A 15,372-nucleotide genomic window follows, 5' to 3' on the forward strand; every position below is an offset into this window, starting at 1 on the left:
CTGCCATTTGGGTGCTGGGAATGGAACCCAGGTCCTCTGGAAGAGCAGCCAGTGCTCTCTTAACTGCTGAGCCATGTCTCCAGCCCCAGCCTGTGTCTTTTTATTGAGTCCATAGATATTGAGGGATATTAATGACCAGTGATTGGTGATTGTTAATTTCTGTTGTTGTTGTTGTTGTTGTTGTTGCTATTGGTGGTGGTACTGTGTGTGTTTGTGAGAGTGTGTGTATGTGTGTGTGTGTGTGTGTGTGTGTGTGTGTGTGTGTGTGTGTGTGTGTGTATTTGTGTGTGTTCCCCTCTGGTATGGGATTATCAATTGCCTGTGTTTTCCCAGGTGTAACTAACTTCTTTGGGTTGGAATTTTTCTTCTAATACCTTCTGTAGAGCTGGCTTTGTGGATAGATATTGATTAAATTTGATTTTATCATGAAATAACTTGTTTTCACCATCTATGATAATTGAAAGCTTTCTTGGATATAGAAGTCTGGGGAAGCATCTACAGTCTCTTAGAGTCTGCAAGAGGTCTGCCCAGACTCTTCTGACTTTAGAGTCTCCATTGAGAAGTAATTCTAATAGGGTCGGCTATGTTACTTGGCATTTTTCCTTTGTAGCTTTTAATATTCTTTCTTTATTCTGTATGTTTAGTGTTTTGATTATTATGTGGCAAAGGGACATTTTTTTTTCTGGTCCAGGTGATTTAGTGTTCTGTAAGCTTCTTATACCTTCATAGGCATGTCCTTCTATAGGTTGGGAAAAATTTCTTCTATCATTTGTTGAATATATTTTCTGGGCCTTTGAGCTGGGATTCTTCTCCTTCTATTCCTATTATTCATAGGTTTAGTCTCTTCATAGTGTCCCAGATTTTCCTGATATTTTGTGTTAGGTATCTTTTAGATTTAACATTTTCTTTGACCAATCAATCTATTCCCTCTATTGTATCTTCAATGCCTGAGATTCTCTCTTCCATCTCTTGTATTCTGTTGATGATGCTTGTGTCTGTAGTTCCTGTTCATTTACTCAGATTTTCTATTTCCAGAATTCCCTCAGTTTGTGGAGTTTTTCATTTTCATTTTTGTTTTGTTTTCTTCTATTTCCATTTTCAGGTCTTGAACAGTTTTTGTTTTGTTTTTTGTTTGTTTCCACCAACTGTTGTTTTTTCTTCTTTTTCTTGACATTCTTTAAGAGATTTATTGATTTCCTCCAATTTTTTGGTTGTCTTTTCCTCCATTTCTTTAAGAGATTTTTTTCATTTCCTCTTTAAGGACCTCTATCATCTTCATAAAGTTATTTTTAAGGTTGTTTTCTTGTGCTTTGGCTGTGTTGGAATGTTCAGGCCATGCTGTTGTAGGATGGGTTCTGGTGGTGATATATCGCCCTTTCTGATATTGATTGTGTTCTTACACTGGCATTTACATTTAGGCATCTGGATTTGCGGGATTTTAAATCTATATGTTTGTCTTTGTTGGATGGGTGTTTTGTTCCTTGGTTTCCATTTTCTCTCTGGTCTTCTGGCCTAAGGGTTCTGGTGAATGGCAAGGCTTCAGGTCCTATAGGGTGTCTCTGTTGGTATTTTGTGGGCTTTGTGTCCCTTGATCCAGTCTGGCCTATGGTAAAGCCAAAGTCTTCTTAGGTCTCTAAATTTAGTCTGGCCTTCAGTAACACCTGAGTCTTCTTCTGGGGTACCTAGAACCAGCTTGGCCTCTGGTAGAGCTACTGCGGCTGTCTTTCAAATGGTGTAGACTGTACTTGGGCCTATGGTGTCTGTTTTTCCAACTGTGTGGACTGTGTCTGGGCCTATGTATTTGCTGGAGTTTTGGGGAAGGGCCCCTGGTCTAGTGGTGAGGGTGGTTGTGGCTGATGTGGTCTGTATCTCAGTGGCAAAAGTCTGCTGGGGTTGGGAGCAGGACCCAGCAGCAGCAGGGCCAGGGACAAGCTGGGATGGTTTGGCCTGTTGAAGGGTCATGGAAACAGAATTGGGAGTAGGGTACATTTCTACTGGTAAACCTGTCACTCACCCATTCTGGATTGTGTGGCCTGGGCCTGCTTGGCAGAAGTCTTCTGGGGTTAGGAGGAGGGCTCGGCCTAGGGGGTGGGGACTATCTTGAAAGGCCTGGGATTGGGGATGTGTTAATACTTCTTGTGACTACCCTGGTGGTGTCAGCATTCACTGCAGAAGAATTGTTCTCCATGACAATCACTGGAAATTACCTCAGTGACTCAACTCTAGAAAAGGAAAGACATGGTCACCTTTGATAGGAATTCCAACCATGCCCCCATAGTCCTGAATGCCCAGCAGGACACTTAGTCATCTCTGCCTAGTCATTTCCAGGTAATATGTCCTGCATGACCCATGACCCATGGTTACGCAGTCACAAAGTCACGAGGACTTGACCACATAACCTAATGTGCATGCGTGGAATAGCCATGTGGGCCTGTGTGTGCAGGTGCGTCCTGGCCTTTATAAGGTGGCCCCATGTTCCCCACTCTCTTTCTTGAGCGTGTCCTTCCACAGGCCTGATCATATCTATCCCTTTCTCTTTGTCTTGCTAAAACTCTTGTTAGTGGATTCTGTCGTGTGTCATTACTTTTCCTTGGGGGCAAGAGCACCCTAAAAAAAAAACCATCAACCTTGTCACCCAAACTGCTCTTTTGAACTTGGGAAAAGAGATTCCAACCAAAGTTTAGTGACAAAGCTGATGTCATTTTCACAGATGACTTGTGGGCCTTCTCCAGGGATGAGGATGAAGTTAAGACTGTGCCTGAATGCTTATTTTTTCCAGTTTATACACAACTTTCCAAGCCACATTTGGCAAAGTTGCCTTCAAGAGATTTAATGGCTTCCAGGTTTGAGAGAAGGCATGTACTGGGACAAACTGACATCATCTTTCCTCAGAAACACTGCTGTGCTTGACTTAAGCTTCAGAGAGGAAATGCTGACAGTTGTCTTCCAAGCTTCATCCAGGTCAGAAGAAAATTTTCATCAAGCACGGACTGTTCAGGCCTGTAGGCAGGAGCAGCTCACTCTTGAGAGAAACCCACAGGAGCCCTGCAAGCCCTAAGCACTCCTCACTTGCTGGCTGGTCTAGTTAGCTTCCTTTGTGGGGAGTAAATCTTCAGAATGGTTGGATTTGACTTTCTCTGGGCAAAATAGGATGGAGCTAGGCCCTTGTATTGTAAATAGATGTCAATAGTTTTTTTTTTTTTTTAAACAAACAGATTTCTGATTGGGATGTGTCTTTTTCAAGTAGCCTGACTACACAATATGGACAGGAAACATGTTGATCCTGTTGACTGAATGTAAACTCCACAAAGAAAAGCAGGGCTTGTTTGGCTTCGATCACAACTTATTCCCTGATGGTGCATACATCATTTTCTGGAGGACACAGACTGCTACCTCTGCTTTGTCATCCAAATGGAAGACCAGGCTGCTTTCCTATGCTGTGGGATACCTGGGATGCTTGTTTTACTTTCCTCTCATCAGACCCTTGCATCAGCAGGAAGGGAAGTCCTGTAGGCTTGTACAGATGCAGACATGCCAGGCAAAAATGGGGAAAGGAGTGTTCTTGAGAGCTTTGCCCTCCAGCAGAACTGAAAAATGGGAGGATTGGGATAGAAAAGCATTGGAAACAAAGACATTCAAGAAAGTTTTCTTCTTTATTCATCATTTTTATTACTCTGCACATGCCATTTGGCAAATACAGAGATAGATCATTTAGGCTAAACCTTATGAAATTAAAATTTGGGAAGGAAGATAAGTGTACTAGAGACAAACAAAGGGGGTCTGCTTAATTCGATTATACAGTCCCTCCAAGGTGAAAACCTGAAATAATAAGCCCAACTTGAAAAGGGAATGAGAGGTGAGAGGTATATACCATTTCCCCCTAGTAGTTTAGGTCTAAATAAAGTCAAAGAAGACTAGAGGTGGAGGAAGGCTCCCATCAAGTGTTTTCTTTGTAAGGTGGGAGCTACTCAGACCTCTTGTGTGGGCTGGAGGAAGAGCCAGCAGAGTTGCAAACTGAAGACACAGTAGAAAAGGAACAATCAGCTTGTGGAGACTCTGAATGGGATGATAAAGGACATCCCCAATATAACCCTCCCAGAGCAATGGAGAACCGGTTCCCCTGCTTTACCTTAGTTCTGTTCAGAGCCTGGGAGTCTCACAGTGCTGTCGTCTGAAGAGGCATTGTCAGAAGATGAGACAATCTTGATCCCTCATGTTCCCATCCCCATCCCGTCCCCTTTACCCGCACCCCCCCGCACCCCCATTTTACCTAGGAGAGGGTGCCTGAACTAGTTTTCCTGTAATTACTGTAATCAGATGGGTGACTACCCTAATTGTCATCATCAAACCTTAATCCAGCAACTGACAGAAGCAGATTCAAAGATCCACAGCCAAGCACTGCGTCGAGATCTGAGAGTCCAGTTGAAGAGAGGGAGGAGGGATTATATGAGCAATGGGGTCAAGATTATAGCGGGGAAACCCACCGAAATAGGTGACCTGAGTTCCTGGAAGCTCACAGACTCTAGATGGATAGCTAGGGAGCTGGCATGGGACTGACCTAGAGCCTCTGCATGTGGATGATAGTTATATAGCTTAGTCTGTTTGTGGGACCGCTAGCAGTGGGACCAGGACCGAATGCTGATGCATGAGCTGGCTCTTTGGAACCTATTCCCCATGCTGGATTACCTTGCTCAGCCTTGATGCAGGGTGTAGGAGCTTGGTCCTGTCTCAACTTGATATGCCATGCTTTGTTGTTCCATGGGAGGCCTTACCCTTTCTATGAGACAGCAGGAGTGTATAGGGGAGTAGAAGGGAGGTAGGGGGAGGGAACAGGAGGAGAGGAGGGAGAGGAAACTGTAGTTGGTATGTAAAATAAATAAAAAATTAATAAAAAACAAGATGAGACAGTCCTGTAGTGTAGACAGTCCTGTAGTGTAAAGGAGTGACACCTTTATGGAGACAGTTCAATATGATCATAGTGCAGCATCACTCCAAGCACATCATCTACTTCACATTTGGATTAATTGCTTCATGATAGTGAGAGAAAAAAATCATTACACTAATCTATACCTCTTGAGAACAGGCTTTTCAGTGAATTGTTTTATACTCTCTTAAGATACCAACACTTGACACTATGGGACTGCTATTGCTGAAGTGATGAGATGAGGCCAAGAAAATCTTGGGCTTTGTTGGAAAATAAGAAAGATCACCATGGTATGCTAACTTCCGCATGCAGGATGGTGAGATTCCAAATGAAAACAAGAGATCTGAAACAAGTTCAGATGACCCTCTGTGACATGTCCTTCCATGAAGATAGAAAAATATCTCAGTTTATCACTAATTATGTCAATAAAGAAAACAGGACCTCAAGCATCCACTTAGTGTGTGTAGCTATAGTGTATGGAAAAGCTGTGTACTTCACCCTACCTAGCTCTTTAGTAAACAAGTTCATGGACATGGGATGGAAATCCAACACTGCCAGACATGGAGATCATCCCTGAGATGCTCCCTATCCTCAGCATATGTGTTTTGTGGTTAATAAACATCTATTTAAAAAACTACCTTGGAAATTAGATATCTTATTCTGTGATATAATTACCAACAGAAATGAGAGGACGTTCCTGCCCAAAAAATATATTTTGTCCATCTAAAAGGCTACATTAAGAAAGATTTGAATAAAATAACTTGCAAAGATCAGCAATTCTATTTCCTTGATTAAAATTAGAAATATGTATTCACCACATAGATTAGAAAATACAGAGTGAATCTAGGGAAGCAAAAGAACTATTTGTAACTGTAACAGAGATGTCATGATACACAGCAACTTAATAATCTGTTTTTCTTATACAAAATAATGTCATTATTTTTTTCAAGTTTTTAGACTCCATTTGACAAATCTAAAGAACACTGTATATGTTAAATTGAACCACGTGAAATTGTAGTGAGAGTCTTATTAGTGGTATAATTGAGCTGATAGTAGCCCCTCAATGCCATTTTACTTCGTTAAAAAAAATCTCCCCAAAATACTAAGATAAATTTACTCAGAAAAAAAATCTAACACAAGAGAAAGCCAATTAAACCATGTATTATTCAGCACTGAGTTTTTCTTTATTTTCTTAAAAATATACAATAAAAGCTTGGCAACTTCTTTTCATTTACCATCTTTTTTAACAGTCAGAGGAAACTTTTTCTGTTTTGTTAGCTATTTGGATCCATCTTGGAATTTTTTGGACCTGAACTTGGTATTTGTTTTTTGTGGTATTTATTGCTTTATTTGTTTATTTTAGAATTTCATACATGAGTTTCTATTTACATCATTTCCACCCCTCCCTCCTTCCATCCAATTCTTCCCATATCCCCTACTCCCTCCCAAATCCACAACCTCTTCTTCTTTGATTATTACTGTTACATAGATACAACATACTGAGTTCATTTGATGTTGCTTGTTTATACATGTCTTCAGGATTCACCACTTGAGACTGAATAACATGTCAGTGAGTTTATCCCTGGAGAAAATTCAATATCTTCCTCAGCAGCCTTTAATTTTCTATAGATTTTCATCAATAGGTGAGATCTTGTTGACATGTCAAGTGGAGTTGTCATTATGTAGGTCTTTTTAAGGCAATTGTATCATTGAGATTTCATATATCATTGAGATATCATGGGTGTAGTTTTCTTCTCATGTGTAGGATACACTATCTAGCCATAGGTGTCCAGGTCCTCTTCCTGTCCCCTATTCCACAATACCTGTTAGGTGTGGGCTTTTTTTTTTTTTTTTTTTTTTTACAAAAATGTACTAGTTTTATGTGGGCATTCCATTGTCACTTATTTCTCTGCATTTTGACAGGTTATGAGTCTCTGTAACAGTTTCCAACTGCTACAAAAGAAGCTTCTTTTCTTTTTTTTCTGAGTCAAGGTTTCTCTGTGCAGCTTTTCACCTTTCCTGGAACTTACTCTTATAGCCCAGGCTGGTCTCAAACTCACAGAGATCTGCCTGCCTCTGCCTCCTGAGTGCTGAGATTAAAGACATGCGCCACCGCCACTTGGCAAGAAGCTTCTTTAGTTATGGGTGAGAGTTACACTTGTCTGTATGCATAAGGATAAGAATTTAGGATCCAGTTAGATATTATAATGGTTTAGGAAAATGGTAGTAGTAGATTCTTCTCTAGGATCTATAATCCAGGCAGCCACATGTAGCTGGTGTAGTGGATAGCTGTTCTAATTACGACCTTGAAGCACTGCTCCTAGAGAGGCAGCAGGTAACTGCTACACCTGCCTATGACCTTGAACTACATGCCCCTGGAGTGTGGCCTCTAGGGACCCTTAGGACCTGGGACACAGGTACAGGTACGGGCTGCTCTCCTCACTGCTTCGTGATTTGGATGCTCAGACAGACCAGACAGATCTTGGGCCAGGAAGATCAGCATTCATCACAGCTCAGTTTTTCAGGCTGTATTGAGGTTTATCTTCTAGTAAATTCCTTTGCCTGTTATACAGACTGAGTGGATTTCTAGCAATAGCTGAATGGGTCTCCAATACCAAGCATGAATATCCTCCTGTTGGGTGAGCCTTAAGTCCAATTAGACAGCTGTTGGTTACCCCCAAACGATAGTACTACTATTGCACTCTGGAGATACCTTGCTGAGCCAGACATGCTACAGTCTGTAGGCTTTATAGTTGGGTAGGACTACTGATTGCTTTTATTGGTGGGCAGCTTCAGCTTATGTAACGCCTTCCTATAGTATGCAAGCCAGTCCACACTGAGAGGTTTCCAGGTCAGTTCCAACTTGATTCCTACAAGTCCTGAGTCCAAAGTATATGACTCCAAAGCAAAACGGTCTTCCCTTCAAGTCCTGAGAAGCAAACAAGGACAATGACAATAGGATGTATCATTTGGGGAGTCTCTTGAACTTCCCCAACCAATCACTCAAAAAGTGGTTTCCTACATCTGGCGTTGGAAGTTTTGTTAGATAGTCTGTGAGTCTGTAGGAAGCATTATCCCTTTGTGTGCTGTAATGCCATCTAAACTGTATGTCACACACATATACATGCATATACTGTATGCTATTTAAGTAAGTAAAAGGAAAGTACCAATGCATACTTTACAGCTACAATTTTAGATGTGGCATGAATGCTGTGTCATGGAGAACAGAAAGAGTGATTAGGGAGTTTGAAAGTGAAAAACAAGTCCAAATTAATATTTGTGCAGCTTGTTGTTAGCCAGTTTACTTGATTCATTTGTCTCATTTTCCACATATGTGAAATAGAATGATAAAATAAATAATTTACCAGATCTTTCTGACTACTTAGCAATCTCTAGCTAATACATAGTAAATGTTCTGTGACTGGCCTAAATAAAAGTTCTTGTTTATTTTTATGTCAATGAGTTTTTCCTTCTTATATTATTATAGTATGACTCTTAAAAATATGTAATAATCAAATCAAAGCAGAATTTCTAAATAGTGGCCTTCATTTAATAGTGGATCATTATTTAGATAAGATATGAAAACATCTAGAAGCAATATTCTTCAGTACCAGCCCACTGCCTTCTTATAGAGATATATGATACATTTGGCTAGAAATTTAAAAGTGAATTTTTGATATGATGTTTTACATATTATTTTCTTTATAATATCATACTGATGTATTGTTCCTATAGTACATCTGGACAGAAGGAGCTGCACAGTAGCTTTGGGATTAGTAGTAGTAATCACAGTATTAGTGAGTTTTATGTGTGAATATTGTATTTTTTAGTTTCATTTTTGTTGCTGTGATTTAAAAAAATACAGTGAAAAAGGAAATTTAGGGGAGAAATGGTTTTTTTTTAGAAAAAGTTTAGACTCACAGAACAGTTGCAAAATTATATAAAAATGTCCAGCATACTCTCTACAAAATTCCCCCAGTATTGACGCCGTACCACAGTGTTGACTAATTTTGTCATATTTATAGGATTTAGATGCAATAGAAACAAATATCTTGGGATGTCAATAAGGGTCACTTAACTTAGTTAATTGATGCGGGAAGATCAAGCCTAAATGCAGTCAGTATCATTCCATGGTCTGGAATCCCAGAAAGACTAAAAGGAAAAAGCTAGCTGAGCACAAGAATTCATTCTCTGCTTCATGACTGTGGGTGGAAAGTGTCCAGCCTCCTTCTGCTCCTGCTCCATGTCTTCCTTGCCACAACGAACTACACTCTCTGTAACTGTGAGCCACACTAAACCATTCCTTCTTAAAATGCTTTTGTATGGTATTTTGTCACAACAAGATGAGTAATGAATATAATCATGTTTGTTTTATTATTACTCCAATGCATTGTAATATAATTAATAAAAATGAGGAACCTGTCTTCAACACAGTGCTATTAAGTAGTTCTTAGACTTTAATAAAATTTTATCAACCTCTCTGTTGTTATCCTTTACAAATAAAGAAAACTAAAATATTCCTATATTTAAAGACCCAGTATTTGACTTGCCACTTCTCTAGAATTTCCTGTCATCTTAAACATGTATTCAATCTTTTTTGTTGGTTTTTCATAACTCTGACATTTTCTTTGGAGAACTGCCCTGATGTTTCTAAAATGCTCCTCAGTTTGAGTTTTCTGATGTTTCTTCATAATTAGATTCATTCTGAGGATTTCTGGTGAAAATTCCACAGGGAAGACAGTGGGTCACACCAGGGGTGTGTGATATTGACTTATACCAGAATGCTGATGTTCACTCGGACCACTTGCTGAGACACTATCCACCTGCTTCTTCAATGTGAAATCACTTTCTTCCTTCAACATTAATTATCTTATAGAAGATTATTTGAGACAATATAAATATCCTGCTTGTCATTATAGTGTCACCTAAAAGTTCTGGTATTCATTCATGAGTCTTGTCTGAAATGATTAGTAGGGTACTTATTTTAGTTTTAATGTTTTTGGCTCACTGAGGCAGAGTTTCATGAGTATATCCTAAGCTGGCCTCAAACTCTGTAGATTGAGCAGCCTCAAAGATGAGAATCCTGTGCTTCATCCTTCTGAATGTTGAGATTATAGTGTTGTGCAACCATGCCCAGATTTAATAAGGTTATTTAAAACTCCAATCCTTCCTTCCCTATTTGTAAATTGGAATCTTCCCATTTAGAAGTCATTCTATCTCACTCACAACATACTTACTCATTCATTTATATCAGTGTGCACTCCCAGATTCTTATTTTAGTCTATGGGTAATAATAACCTGTTACTATCATTATTTTTGTATCTAAATCATCTCATATTTGGACAATGAAGTCCACTTTAAGTTGATTCTATGTCCTTTTTATATGTAATATTCTTCCTTGAGCACTCTCCTAACTTCTCACATAAGTGATGTGTTAGAATAATCATACTCTCTGTGTCTCAGCCCTGAAATGATCCATGTCTTCCCATCCCTGGAGAACTGATCTGTAAACAAGATCTGAGCCCTAGGTGTACTGACTATTACTTAGGCATAATTGTGTCTCATACAAGAGCTTTTAGTCAAGAGCTAGAAACTGTGTTTGCATACATTTTCCTATGCTGATCATCAATCATTAGCCTATCCATTGATGTAAATTGATAAACATACAAATGTGTTAATAACTGCATCTCAAGTTGTGAAGACAGCCTGATATAACAGCTTTTCTAGACCTATGTTTTAAGTGTTGCTCACTAACAGAGTACTCTGACTTCAATATGGCATTAAGCTACTATTAAAGGTGAAGCTTTAGTACTTTAAAATATATCTGTATTTGCCATTAATTATTTTGGGACCTGAAAATGAAGGAAGACATTTTTTAGAAACACTATGAGTATAATAGCAAAATAAAAGCCATGTGGAATGGTGTGATGTCTGCTAGGAGTGCCAAATTACAGAATGGTCGATCCGCTGGCCAGAGTCAACACAGTTCTTGAAGCAATCCAAATCCTTCTTTCCATTATGTAGTCAGATGCATGCAGATATGGATACCAAATAACTGGAACTTAATGCTGACTGCTTTACTTTGGTTACTCAAAGAAGAGACACTTGTTGACTTAATTTTAGGGGTACTTGTACAGTGAATTAAAAATAGCAAGACTATGCTCCCGAACTTCTGAATGCCAACATTTACAGCAAGGTCCTTGAAATACCCTGTAATCTTATGAAATCATATGCCTAGCATAAAAATGCTCTGTATTAAAGTCACTTGTTACTTGTTTTCTGCTGACTCAGGCCCTCATTTGATTTGTGCACTCATTCAGATACATTATATTTTTATGCCTAAATCTTTCACCTGCCATAAAGCACCATCACCATGCTGCCGACTAAACTTTCTACCTTAGAAGTGATGAGAATACATGCAAATAAAGACCCCATGTTAATGCTATCATGCTTGAAAACAAGAATGAGATCTGCCCAGGGTTCACATCTAGAAACATGACTAAAGTTTAGTTTACAAAACAGATATTCTAACATGTTCATTGGTCATTTTCCAAGATCTACTGAGTTTCTGAGAGGAAAACTTTGTTTCCTCATATTGTAAACTTATAATTCTGGAAGACTGTTGCTTTTTAGATAACCTGGAGTAAACACTGCAATGTTGTTGACAGTGAGAACCCTTCCTTTTTCTATAATAGTTGGGACATTATTCCAAATGTATGTGAGCATCAAGGTACTTGTTACTGGATCTTTGTAATGCATCAGCCATATCTCTGCTCATCATTGCATACTTTTCTCATGTGCCTTGACCTAATATCCATATCGTTCAAATCACCCATGTGTCATTGTTAGAAAAGCCGTTTATGGATGATAAGACAGGCACTTAGCCATTCATGGCCTTCCCACACCCAGTTAATAGACTTGGGTATTCAACGTTGAACATGTTTTAGAGTTTGGCCGCATTTGTCCACTTAATCTCACCTAAAACTTGGGAGAATGGTAGTTTTCATAATGAAGAATATTTTAGATTGTAGACAGAGGTATAATGAATGTGTAATATTTAGTGACCTCAATGTAGCTCTTTAATGGCATGGCATATACTACTATTTCTGTAATAAATTGCATAAATATTCCCAGTGGAAATAATAAAACCTATATATATCCTCATACTAATTCAAGTAAATTTATACCATTGCTACTGATTTTAGGTCAGTTCAAGTTTTGTTACCAAATATGTGTTTTTAGATTTGGGTCATTGCAAAATATCTCTTTTAGATTATTATTCTACCAAGGATCAGCAAAGTTTAAATATAGAGCACTGAGTAGCAAATATTTTAGGCTTCTTCAGCTATACTTGTTTAACTACTGCACTCTGCAATTTTCCCCCTGTATGTTATGCAAATGGGAGCAGTTGTGTTTTAATAAAGCTTTACTTCAAACACATCCTGTAGGCTAGATTCAGCCTAGGGGCGACAGTTGGCCAACTCCTCATCTGCACCGTCTTTATTGCTTCAACATTGTGTCCTGTGTACACTGTCTAGTTTGTCCAGTTTGCAGTAATGCTTTTTGAATTAACATTTTGAGAATGAGAAGACTCAGAAAGGAACATGATCTCTGGGACTTCCTGTGTTTATTCTGTCAACTCTTTTTAATTTAACAATATAAAATCATATTTAACAATATTGATTTGGAACAGAGCCCAGATTTGAATAAGATATGGATTTTAAAGGGTAGTTTACCTCCTGGTCATCATTAGGTAATGTTAGCGTTTGCAGGCAAGATATGGTTAGGATCTGCTTGTATCAGTAAATACTGGGCTAATGATTTGAAGGAAAATGGATACTGTTTTCGTTTGGTATTCCTTGACTGAAGACATCACAAGGAGCATTTGTTTTTTAGGTATTCTACTTTCTTTGATTTGTGTTCATTTAATTAGAGAAAGTATGCCATTGAGCCAAAACAGACAATCAGACTGTAAACTGTTCATGAGATTTGCACTTTTCAACAAAATGTAAAATAAGACTAGCAAATTAAACTCAGTGACTTGTTCTTAAGGGTAGTGTTTGGTATTTACCATCAAAATGAGAATTGAGAACAGATCAGTGTCCTGTATGGATGACCTGGAATGCTGAAACATGATGGGCCATCAATAGATGATTGTTTGATCATTTGGATGAATTTTAACTTACAACTATAGCCAACCTTTTGACACTCCAACACTGGACACTACCATGTAGAGTTCATGCTCAAAAATCACATTATCAAGTTGCAAAACAAATCCCCACACTGTTTTAAATAAGTTTGTGGTTTTGTGTTGGGGCACATCAGTTATTCTTGATCACATCAAGCTTGCTGTGGCCTGTGTGCCTGGAACAATAAATACCTTTAGGAAGGAAGAAGAAAAGCCTTATAGACTCTGCCATGAATAGATGCTCTTTCAGCATAGCAGTATGGAACAGATAATTAGAACAACTGTGAGGATTACCTGCCTTTCTCACCAATTACCTACTACGCTGGCTGCATAGTAGCCCACACAAGCATGCCGTGTGTTCACACATCTTCCCCTAGCTAGTCCATCTCTGCTAGGTTAGGTTGATGAGCTGCCACTGTTGGGGGGGTCTACCTTTGTATGTTCTTGACTAGTTGTATAAGAATCAAACCAGATAATGTCATTTTAGGAGTAATAATCTTTTCAAACACTGACAAATTTATTCTGTTCTCTTGTACATCTTGGGGGTAGTTTTCCAAGTGCTCTTTATATGTCTTCATGTCTTGCCTTTCTTGATAAATATGAACTCCAATAGAACAAGAGCAAGACTTTCTTTTTTTGCATCTGCAATCTCAATTTCTCTACTAGTGCTTGATTTCATAGATCCAAGATTTCATAATAAATAAATGTCCATTAACATGCAAACAATTGTGCTGGCAATTTAAAGTCAATCCAGATGAAAATGATGAGAGATTATATATTGACACCTCTAGTTGGCACAGCAGCAGGGAAGAGAAAGTATGGTTGCAGCGGCACATACACTTAGTGTCTTTGAACAGATTTGGCTTAGCCAAGTCTGAGAAGATATACAAAATATACAAGATATACAAAAAAGTATTGATGGCAGAAAATGAATGTTTAATGTCTCCCAGATTTAAGCTGATGACTAAATGATTGATTCTATTAATGGGCAGTCGATTTATACCAATCGTTTCTCTTTAAAAGCCTTTCACTTACCAAATCAAGAGTAACTTAAGCATGGAAATCATCTACTAAGGTTTGGAGTGAACCTGGTAAGAGCGACCTAGCACTTACCAGGAAAAAAAGACAATCAGTTATTTCTAAATGATGCCGTTATTAGCAGAAAGACTGATAAACTGAAAGTCTGGTAACAGCCCACAGGTACAGAATGCACTATGTCTCATTTCTTCCAGGCTAAATATGTCAGGCAGATGCTACCCACCTCCCCTCCATCCATCTGGAAACAAGGGCCACATAGCTACAAGACAATTACATCTACCCAGCTGCCAGGACTGTTCAGTAAATGAAACAACCCCTAAAAAATCCCAACTCTGAGCATATTGCCAATTTTTATTATGTTTAAGGCAGGCAGTAATTTCAGTTTTCAATTCCACTAAGTAATAATAGTTATTAATTAGTAAATTAGGCCAATGAGTTCTAGAGGTGAGTGAACAGAATGATTAAAAAGGAGAGAGAGGAAATTCACAGATAATGCTCAGGCTTCATAGAAGCCTGCCAGGATTGGGAGTTTATGTTTGTACATCTCTTCAGAATGGATTGCTGCACTTAAGTGCAACTCACTTCGCCTACAGTGCTGTCTGTTCAGTAATCGCAGCAAAGTGAGGGACTGCACCATATATTGTCATAAAGATGCCAAGAAATGAAGGGAGATGTTCGAGGGCTGAGTGTCTAATACTTACATTTTAAGTCTGGGGGCATTAAATCCCGGGAGGAGGATTCTTGAGAGTTCCTGCTCATTCTGACACAGGGCTTTAGACATGTCTCAAGTAAAGGCTTGACATCAACTGGAAGGAGGCATTCTGGACTCCAGGGAATTCTCATTGTTTTTGGGGTTAAATTTTGAGCTTTATATTTCAAATATGATAGCCTTCATGGAGGTCTGTGGACTGCCCACAGAGTACTTACCATGAACGGATATGAATCGTGACACAGTCCCTGAAATATCACCAGGAACTCGTGAAAGATTTGAAATGCTAAAACTGAAGTTTAGCATGCAGTGTTCCAGATGGCCACAAATGCAGGTAACATATCTTAAGGCTGTTGGAATGTATTTCTGATTCTAAAAGAAGTAGAAAAGTGTGAAAATCAGTTCAGTTCATTCTGAAGATATAAAAACAATAGAAATTTGCTACAGTTAAAAGTGATTTATAGAAAAACGTGTATGGATACAAACTAAATGTAGGCATTAGATAGACTATTT

This window comes from Peromyscus californicus, unplaced genomic scaffold (genome assembly GCF_007827085.1).
Source record: "Peromyscus californicus insignis strain IS unplaced genomic scaffold, ASM782708v3 Scaffold_13__1_contigs__length_99412109, whole genome shotgun sequence".
Taxonomy (NCBI): domain Eukaryota; kingdom Metazoa; phylum Chordata; class Mammalia; order Rodentia; family Cricetidae; genus Peromyscus; species Peromyscus californicus.